The sequence below is a fragment of the Peromyscus maniculatus genome, chromosome 9, assembly GCF_049852395.1.
Source record: "Peromyscus maniculatus bairdii isolate BWxNUB_F1_BW_parent chromosome 9, HU_Pman_BW_mat_3.1, whole genome shotgun sequence".
In the NCBI taxonomy this organism is placed as follows: Eukaryota; Metazoa; Chordata; class Mammalia; order Rodentia; family Cricetidae; genus Peromyscus; species Peromyscus maniculatus.
This window is the reverse complement of record NC_134860.1, coordinates 120,083,602-120,093,220: the sequence shown is the minus strand read 5'-3', so window position 1 is coordinate 120,093,220 and position 9,619 is coordinate 120,083,602.

The following is a 9,619-nucleotide window of genomic DNA, read 5'->3' as shown; positions in this document are numbered from 1 at the left end:
TGATCTTATCCATTCTGACAGGTGTAAGATGGAATCTCAGAGTAATTTTGATTTGCATTTCTCTGATAGCTAAGGATGTTGAACATTTGTAGCATGAATCTTAAAAGTTCTTATTAATAAAATCAAACCTGAGGCCAGTTATTGGGGTGAATGCTGGTAGATCAGATGCAGAACAAGCCACAGCTAACCTCACCTGGCCAACTTCTCAGCTGGTCTTGTTTCCTCAGACTGGAAGCCTCTGTGTCCTCATATCCAAATGGCTCTCAGCTGAACTGTGCTGCTAGAAGCCTGAAAGCTTAACCAGCCAAATGCTTAACCAGCTAAATGCTTCTAGTTTCTGGTCCTCACGCCTTATATACCTTTCTGCTTTCTACCACCACTCCCTGGGATTAAAGGCTCGCTTTCTGGGATTAAAGGCGTAATGAGTCACCATGCCTGTCTGTATCCTTGAACACGTGGCTTTCTGCCTCTGGAATGCTAGGATTAAAGGCGTGTGCTACCACTGCCTATCCTTTATGTTTAATATTGTGGCTGCTCTGTCTCTGACCCCAGATAAGTTTATTAGCATGCAAAATATTTGGGGGAATACAATACCACAAACATTTCTTCAAGCATTTCTTGGCTATTTGGGCTTCCTGTATTGAGAATTCTGTTTAGATCTGTACCACATTTTTAATTAGATTATTTGGTTTGTTGATGTATAGTTTTTGAGTTCTTTATATATTTTGGATATTAAGCCCTCTGTCAGATGTAGAGTTGGTGCAAATCTTTTCCCATCCTTAGGCTGCTGCTTTTTCCTATTGATGGTGTCCTTTGCCTTACAGAAGCTTTTCAGTTTCATGAGGTCCCACTTATTAATCATCAGTCTTAGTGCTGCACTATTGGTGCTCTGTTCAGAAAGTTGTCTCCTGTGCCAATGCAGTCGATGCTATTCCCCCTTTCTCTTCTATCAGGTTCAGTGTATCTGGTTTTATGTTGAGATTTTTGATCCACTTGGACTTTTGTGCAGAGTGACAGATATGGTTCTGCTTGCATTCTTCTACATGCACACATCATTAGATCCTCACCATGTGTTGAAGGTGCTTTCTTTTTTTTTCCACTGTATATTTCTTTATCAAAGATCAAGTGTCCATGGGTGTGTGGATTTATGTCTGGGTCGTTGATTCAATTCCATTGATCAACCTGTCTGTTTTTATGCCAATACCATGCAGTTTTTATTTCTATAGCTCTGTAGTACAGCTTGAAATCAGGGATGGTGATACCTCCAGAAGTTATTTTATTGTATAGGATTATTTCAGCTATCCTGGGTTTTTTGTTTTTCCGTATAAAGCTGAGTGTTGTTCTTTCAATGTCTGTCCAGAATTGTGTTGGAATTTTAGTGGGGGTTGTGGTGAATCTGTAGATTGCTTTTGGTAAGATGGCCATTTTTACTATGTTAAACCTATTGATCCATGAGCATGGGGAATCTTTTCATTTTCTGATATCTCCAATTTCTTTCTTCAAAGACTTGAAATTATTGTCATAGAGGTCTTTCACTTGATTGGTTAGAGTTACCCCAAGATATTTTATATTATTTGTGACTATTAGGAAGGGTATTGTTTCCATGATTTCTTTCTCAGTCCATTTGTCAGTTGTATATAGGAGGGTTAGTCTTGTATCCAGCCACTTCACCAAAAGTGTTTATCAGTAGGAGTTCCCTGGTAGAATTTTGGGGGTCACTTATATATACTGTCATGTCATCTGTACATAGTGATACTTTGACTTTTTCCTTTCCAATCTGTATCTCCTTGATCTACTTTAGTTGTATTATTGCTCTAGCTAGAACTTCAAGGTCAAGAGTTGACCTCCTTGTCTTGTTCCTGATTTTAGTGGAATCATTTTTTTCCTCCATTTAATTTGATGTTGACTGTTGGCTTGCTGTATATTGCTTTTATTGTGTTTACTTCTGTCCCTTGTATCCCTGATCTCTCCAAGACTTTTATCGTGAAGAGGTGTTGGATTTTGTCAAAGGCTTTTTCTGCATCTAATGAGATGATCATGTGTGTTTTTGTTTTTTTTTTTTTTGAGTTTTTTATTTGGTGGATTACATTGACAAATTTTCATATGTTGAACCATCCGTGAATCTCTGGGATGAAACCTACTTGATCATGGTCAATGTACTTTTTGATGTGTTCTTGAATTTGATTTGTGAGTATTTTATTGAGTATTTTTGCTCAATGTTCATGAGGAAAATTGATCTGTAATTCTCTTAATCTTTATGTGTTTTGGGGTATCAGTGTGACTATAACTTCATAAAATGAGTTGGGCAATGTTCCTTCTGTTTCTATTTTGTGGAATGTTGTCTTAGTTAGGGTTTCTATTGCTGTGAAGAGACACCATGACCATGGCAACTCTTACAAAGGGAAACATTTAACTGTGGCAATGCACTTACAGTTCAGAGGTTTGGTCCATTATCATTGTGGCAGGAAGCAAGGCAGCATGCAGCCAGACACAGTGCTAGAGAGGTAACTGAAGAGTTCTTACATCTTGACTTACAGGCAACAGGAAGTGGTCTGAGACACTGGGCATGGCTTAAACATATGTGAGACCTCAAAGCCAATCTCCACAGTGACACACTTCCTCCATCAAGGCCACACCTAATAGTGCCACTCCCTTTGGGAGCCATTTTCTTTCAAACTGCCACAAATAGCTTGAGTATTGGCATTAGCTCTTCTTTGAAAGTCTGGTAGAATTCTGCACTAAAACCATCTGGCTCTGGGCTTTATTTGGTTGGGCAACTTTTAATGGCTGTTTCAATATCCTTAGTGGTTGTAGGTCTACTTAAATTATTATCTGATCTTCATTTAACTTTGGTTAGTGGTGTTTATTGATAAAATTGTCCATTTCTTTTATGTTTTTCAATTTTGTGGAATATAGGTTTTTGAAGTATTTTTTAATGATTTTTTGGATTTTCTCTGTGTCTGTTGTTATATCCCCCTTTTTATTTCTGATTTTGTTAATTTGGATAGTCTCTCTCTGTCTTTTAGTTAGTTTGGATAAGGGTTTGTCTATATTGTTGATTTTTCTAAAAGAACCAACTCTTTGTTTCATTGATTCTTTGTATTATTCTGTTTCTATTTTATTGATTTCAGTCCTCAGTTTGATTATTTCCTGCCAGTCCACTCCTTGTGGGTGTGTTTGCTTCTTTTTGTACTAAAGCTTTCAAGTGTGCTGTTAAGTTGCTGGTAAGATCTCTCCAATTTCTTTTTAAAGGCACTTCGTGCTATGAACTTTCCTCTTAGCACCACTTTCATTGTGTGCCATATGTTTGGGTATGTTGTGTATTTATTTCATTGAATTCTAGGAAGTCTTTAATTTCTTTGTTTCTGCCTTGATCCAGCAGTCATTCAGCGGAGAGTTGTTCAGTTTCCATGAGTTTGTAGGCTTTGTGTTGTTTCTGTTATTGTTGAAATCCACCTTTAATCTGTGTTAGTCAGATAAGTTACAAGGGGTTATTTTAATTTTCTTTTTTATCTCTTGAGACTTGCTTTGTGACTGAGTATGTAGTCAGTTTTGGAGAAAGTTCCATGAGGTGCTGAGAAGATATATTCTTTTGTGTTTGAGTGAAATGTTCTGTAGATATGTTAGGTCCATTTGGTTCATAATGTCTGTTAGCTCCATTATTTCTGTTTAGTTTTTGTCTGGATGACCTGTCCATTGATGAGCATGAGGTATTAAATCACCCACTATTAATGAATGAGGTTTGATGTGTGATAAACTTTAGTAATGTTTCTTTTACAAATACAGGTGCCCTTGTGTTTGGGGCATAGATATTAAGAACTGAAATGTCATCTTGGTATATTTTTCCTTTGATGAGTATGAAGTATCCTTCCCTATCTCTTTCAGTTAATTTTGGTTTAAAGTCTATTTTGTTAGATATTAGAATAACTATACAGCTCACTTCTTGGGTCCATTAGCTTGGAGAAATATTTTTTGCAAACCTTTACTCTAAGGTAATGTCCTTGTATGCAGTAGAAGGAGGGATCCTATTTTCACATCTATTCTGTTAGTCTGTGTTTTTTAATGTGAAATTGAGTCTATTGATATTGCGAGATATTAATGACCAATGATTGTTAATTCCTGTTATTTTGTTGTTGATGATGGTAGTGTGTGTGTGAGAGTGTATGTGTGTGTGTGTGTGTGTGTGAATGTGTGTTTCCCTTCTTTTGGTTTTTGCTGGTGTGAGATTATTTATTCCTTGTGTTTTTATGGGTTTAGTTAACTTCCTTGGATTAGTTTTCCTTCTAATTCCTTCTTTAGGGTTGGATTTGTGGATGGATACTGTTTAAATTTGACTTTGTCATGGAATATCTTATTTTCTCCATCTATGATGATTGAAATTTTTGCTGGGTACAGTAGTCTGGACTGGCATTCATGGTCTCTTAGAGTCTGTAAAACATTTGTCTAGGTCTTTCTGGCTTTTAGAGCCTCCATTGAGAAGCTGAGTATAATTCAAATAAGTCTGCTTTTATATGTTACTTGGCCTTTTTTATTGCAGCTTTTGATATTCATCCTTTGTTCTGTATGTTTAATGTTTTGATTGTTATGTGGTAAGGAACTTCCTTTTCTGGTCCAATCTATTTGGTGTTCTGTAAGCTTCTTGTACCTTTATAGGCATCTCTGTCATTAGGTTAGGAAAATTTTCTTCTATGATTTTGTTGAAAAAAATTACTATGCTTTGTGGTGATATAGTGTGTACCCCAACAAAGCTTGCCTGGGGATCAGAGGACAAAGCCAGCCACTATATTAAACATAGAGGTCAGGCAGTGGTATCACATGCCTTTAATCCTAGCATTCAGGAGGCAGAGATCTATCCAGATATCTCTTGACCAAGAGATATAGAAATGATAGGAGAAAAGGGTAAAAATGATAGGATAAAAAGATAGATTATTGAGCCGGGCGTTGGTGGCGCACGCCTTTAATCCCAGCACTCGGGAGGCAGAGCCAGGCGGATCTCTGTGAGTTCGAGGCCAGCCTGGGCTACCAAGTGAGCTCCAGGAAAGGCGCAAAGCTACGCAGAGAAACCCTGTCTCGAAAAACCAAAAAAAAAAAAAAAAAAAAAAAAAGATAGATTATTGAATCTACTCTGAAAAGAAAAAAGGGGAGGATATAGATATGATAAGATAAAAAGGTAGATTGTTGAATCTACTTTTAAAAGGTAACTACTAGTTTTAAATATTTTACATTAGATTGGATTTTTGTATATTGTATACAAATTATGTATATTGATACAAATTTGAGATTGATTTTGATAGAAAATATTGTATGTATATATATACATATATATATTTCTAATCTTGTTCAAGGTATTGTATCTATACAGCTCATTTAACAATGTAATGCAATTTTCTAATCCTTGAAAGTTATTACCAACTAATTGGAATATAAAGAAATGAAAGTTAGTAATTAGCCATTACAATCAAACTTGTAGTTATGTTAGATATGTTTTCAAGATCAAACAGATATATCTTAGATATACAGGTCATCTTCAAACACTTCAGAGATCTACAGACTACAGCATCTAAAATATTTTAATAATATAGGTTGTTTTTTTTTTTGTTTTTGTTTGTTTGTTTTTTGTGACAATGAGACATGTCTGCTCCTGGCAGCACCAATCTACTTCAAAGAAGATGATGGGTATTGAAGAAACTCTATATGGAATTTACTTTCACTGTGGCAAAAGTTAGCCATTGGGCAAGAAAGTTCCCTTGACTCAAATGCTGACAGTATGCTGTCCAAATGGGCAAGCAGGACACAAAAGAAAGGTCTGCCAAACCTTGCTAAGATAAGGTAGGAAGGCCCTTTAGAAAATCCTGCTTCACAGATGAATCTGTCAAATATGCTAGACCTGTAGACCAAACATGGATGCCCCAATGTTGCAGAGGAAACTTGGGTGACTGTCCAGGCAGACAGCTGTTTCTGTCATTTCTCACATTTTTGGAAGTCACTTGTTTGCACTTCCTGCTTACTCAGTTAATATTATTTCCTTCTCAGATCTCTGAGGGACTTGAAGTTTAGTTATAGTTGTAGTTTTCCTTGCTAACAAATTCAGAACAGAAACTCACTAAAGAGGTGTAAAGTGTATAAGTTTGAAAGATATCAAAAGATAGTTTCAGTTGATAATACAAGTTAGGACAGAAAGTGAATTAGATACATTTTGGACTCACCAAAATAGGATAGATAATGGAGTATCTTCACTGGATTTTTCAAATGCAAATGGACTAGACATTTTGATGTATTTATTGCTTATAAATATTGTATATAGTTATTGTACTTATTATATATAGTTTTTCTTATATTAGTTATAACCTTCTTTTGTTATTTTAGACAAAAAAGGGGAAATGTGGTGATATATTGTGTGCCCCAATAAAGCTTACCTGGGGATCAGTAAACAAAGCCAGCCACTGTATTAAACACAGAGGCCAGACAGTGGTTGCACACACCTTTAATCCTAGCATTTGAGAGGCAGCGATCCATCCAAGGCCACAATGGGAACAGAGTCAGGCATGGTAGCACATGCCTTTAATCCAGCACTAGGAAGGAAGGAAGATGGCAGGGCACAGAAAGGTATATAAGGTGTGAGTAATCAGGAAGTCTCTCTCTTGAGGCTGAGGATTTCATAAAGGTAAGAACATGGCTGGCCTGTTCTGTTTCTATGATCTTTCAACTTTCACCCCAATATCTGGCTCCAGGGTTTTTTGTTTTTTGTTTTTTGTTTTTTTAATAAGACTGTTTGGCAATTCCTTTTACAGTGTCTTTTAGCTGGAATTCTTCTTGTTCTTGTTCATGTTCTTCTTCTTCTCCTTCCCCTCCTCTTCCTGCTCCTCTTCCTCTTCCTCCTGCTTCTTCTTCTTTTCCTGTTATTTTTAGGTTTAGTCTTCTTATAGTATCCCAGATTTCCTGGTTGTTTTGTGTTAGGAATTTTTTAGATTTAACATTTTCTTTGACTTACATGTCAACTTCTTCTATTGTATCTTCTATACCTGAGATTCTCTCTTCCATCTCTTGTATTCTGTTGGTGATTCTTACATCTGTAGTTCCTGTTCACTTACCTAAATTTTCCATTTCAGGATTCCCTGTTTGTGTTTTCTTTATTGCTTCTATTTCCATTTTCAGGTCTTGAACAGTTTTATTCATTTCCTTCACTTTTTTTTTCTTGACTTTCTTTGAGAGATTTAATCATTTCCTCCAATTGTTTTGTGTTTCCCTGGATTTCTTTAAGGGATTTATTAATTTCTTCTTTAAGGACCTCAATTGTCTTCATAAAGTTGGCTTTAAGGCCGTTTTCTTGTGCTTCAGCTGGGTTGGACTAGTCAAGGCTTGCTATCGCGGGATAGCTGGGTCCTGGTGGTGACACGTTGCCCTGGCTGCAGTCGATTGTGTTCTTACACTGTCATCTAGGTATCTGGGTGTGGGGAGGTTATAGGACTAGGTGTTAGGATTCTGCCACTCCTCCAGCTGCATGACTGCACACGTGCAGTTCAGTAGCCAAGTAATGGGCGTTAGGTCTTACCTCATGCGTGCGCTGTGTGGTCACGCCATCTGCGCATGTGCGGCGTAGCTCCGTAAGCCCACATGTGCACGTGCAGGATAAGCCCACATGTGCATGTGCAGGAGAATTCTTTAAAAGCCGGTCACAGACTCCTCCCCTCTCTTCTGCTCTCTCCTCTCCACCCCACTCTCTCTCTCCCTGTGTCTGTCACAGGCCTGGTCAGTGTCTTCTGTCCCCTCTCCCCAATAAAGCTCTGATACTGGGTTTTGTTGTGCCTCCTGACCTTTCCTCACAGAGTAAAAGTGCCACATTTAAAACCAACACTTGGTGCCGGATTCTGGGTTTGTCTTTGTTGGGTAGGTGTTTTGTTCCTTGTTTTCTGTTTCCTCTTTGGTCTTCTGGCCTTTGTGGCCTGGATTTCTGAAGGGCAGTGTGACCTCTAGTCCAGCAGGGAGCCTGCATCCAAGTTGGGTGGCTGGGCTTCTGGGAGCTAGCTAGGCCTTTGGTCCAGCAGGGGGTCTCTGCCAAGTTGTGGGGTGAGACCAAGGGCATGGAGAGTTCCAAGGGCAGGGTGGCCTCTTACCTGTTGTTTTCTGACTGGCATGGCCTGCACCTGGGCAGTCTCTTCTTAATCACTACTTTCTCGGTTCCAAACGACCAGCATCGAGTACCCCAGCGAAGCAAAGGTTTCGCTTCAGTAGTTCCCCTATCTTGTTATCATAGCAGATTCTGCAGCCCCAACTAACCAGAGCCACAGAGTCTTAATTCAAAATAACAAATGGCCCTGATAGGTTTTTAAATGTCACTCTGAAACGTCCCAGGCCAGGCCTCCATCATCTGCACTGATGTCAACATTCTTATCTTTCGAGCTCCTACAGAACAGCTCACCAAGCACGGACTACTCAATGGCTTTATTAAAGTTCCAAAGTCCTTCCACAGTCCTCCCTAAAACAACATGGTTAGGTTTGTCACAGCAATACCCTGCAATCCTTGTAATTAGTTTGAGTTTCTACAGCTGTGATGAAACACCATGACCAAAAAGCAAGTTGGGGAGGAAAGGGTTTATTTGGCTTACACTTCCATGTTACTGTTTATCATCAAAGGAAGTCAGGACAGGAACTCAAACAGGGCAGGAACCTGGAGGCAGGAGCTGATGCAGAGACCATGGAGGGGTGTTGCTTACTGGCTTGCTCCTCATGGCTTGCTCACCCTGCTTTCTTATAGAAAGCAGGACCACCATCCACAATGGGCTGGGCTCTCCCCTATCAATCACTAATGAAGAAATGCCCCACAGGCTTGCCTGCAGCCCTGTCTTATCGGGGATTTTCTCAGCTAAGGCTCCCTCCCCTCAGACTACTTTAGCTTGTGTCAAGTTGACATAAAGCTGACTAGTACAGCCTTATATCCAAACAGAGTTATTTAGGAGTTAATACTTTGATATGAACTGGCAAGGAGCACCAAATTCAGAAGACCTTCCCATGAAAGGACGCCATGAAAGGACGCACAGTGCGCCTGCTTCCCCAGAAATGAAAATGTGACACTTCTGCCCAGGGAAGACCATAAAGACAGTGGTGGCAGTGTTTGATGTCACACAGGCACCTTCTGCCTCACACCCATCAGAGTTCCGAACTCAAACTCACAGAAGGAAAACAGAAATTCAGCATAAACTTCAGTTAGAACATAGTGGACCACCCCTGCTCATCAGAAACTGTGATGACATTTCTAAAAACTAGTTGCCTGGGACTGGAGAGCTGTCTCAGTGGTTAAGAGCACTGACTTTGGCTGCTTTTCCAAAGCACCTAAGTTCGAATCCCAGCACCCACATGGAAGCTCACAACCATCTGTAACTCCAGTTCCAGGGGATCTGTCTCTCTCTTCTGGCCTCCACATATATGTAGACAAAATATCATACACATAAAATAATATTAAAAAGATAAGAAAGTTCCACCAGGTGGTAGTGGTACATGCCTTTAATCCTATACTCAGGAGGAGGTAGAGGCAGATGGATCTCTGAGTTCCAGGCCAGCCAGGGCTACACAGAGAATCCTTCTTTTGAGTAAATAAATAAATAAGTTCCAAGATGTTGGC